Below are 967 nucleotides of genomic sequence, written 5' to 3' on the forward strand. Positions count from 1 at the left end.
GCTTCGTCAAGAACAGCCGCGGTGCCCATATGCCCGAAATCATTTTCAAATGTTAATGTCACGTATTGATCTTTCGAATAAAATAAAATTTTGATTACAATTTTTATTTTTTGTATTATTTTTTACAATTTCAAGTTCTATCGGGCTTAAAAAAACACCCTATAAACAACCATTTTTTTAAATTTATGTTTTTATAAATATTTTTGTTTTTATAAATACCAAGATACATAATGGTATGTATTAATAATTCTTATGCATAGATTTAAATTAGGAAGGTAGATAGTAAAATAAAAACTAGATTCAAATTCTAGTTATAGAGCGGGGCATCGAGGAAGAGAGCAGATTTCCAAATTACGCCTTAAGTATTCTAAAAGAGGAACAAGGACAAAGGAAGCAGATGAGAGATATCGACCCCAGAGGAGGAAGAAGACCCAGAGGGCTGACATTTAGCCATAGAAGAAAGGTCAGAGAGAAATATTGACAAAACATAGCCGGCAATGGCTACCAAGGCCACAGCGGAAGGTATATTTAAACTGTCTTTGTTACATTACATAACGCTCTTTAGAATATCTTCTTCGAAATACAATAATTTTCCTAGTCTCCTTTACTGCTCTTTTAGCTTTTTGCACGTTTCAAAACAATTAATTCTAAAAAAAAATTCATAATAAACATCTCCTCAGTGGAGATTCATTATGCACCAACATTTCGACCCACTTTCCAAGGCTAAAAACAAGATATAAAAACTAAGAATATTGTTGACAGGATAGGAGTCTATAAGATGGCATGAAATGTAATCCGGACTATGGTACAATTATACAATGATGTAAAAAGTATGGAGAAAATTATATAATAAGGGGTAGCGTAAATTAATAGAAAATAGATATAAAATTAACAAAATTAAACATAAATAGTAATTATAAAATATTAAGCGTAAATTAATTGAAAATAGATATAAAATTAACAAAAT

At 30.0% G+C, this 967-nt stretch overlaps 1 protein-coding gene across 1 annotated transcript in view; it reads right to left on the minus strand.

Moving 5' to 3' along the window:
• The window catches only part of LOC106680724 (calponin homology domain-containing protein DDB_G0272472), a 312966-nt gene that overhangs the window by 93053 nt on the left and 218946 nt on the right, over window positions 1-967 (minus strand). The gene's annotated exons all lie outside the window — the stretch shown is intronic.

This window comes from Halyomorpha halys, unplaced genomic scaffold, assembly GCF_000696795.3.
Source record: "Halyomorpha halys isolate HHAL.00 unplaced genomic scaffold, Hhal_1.1 Scaffold284.1, whole genome shotgun sequence".
Classification (NCBI taxonomy): Eukaryota; Metazoa; Arthropoda; class Insecta; order Hemiptera; family Pentatomidae; genus Halyomorpha; species Halyomorpha halys.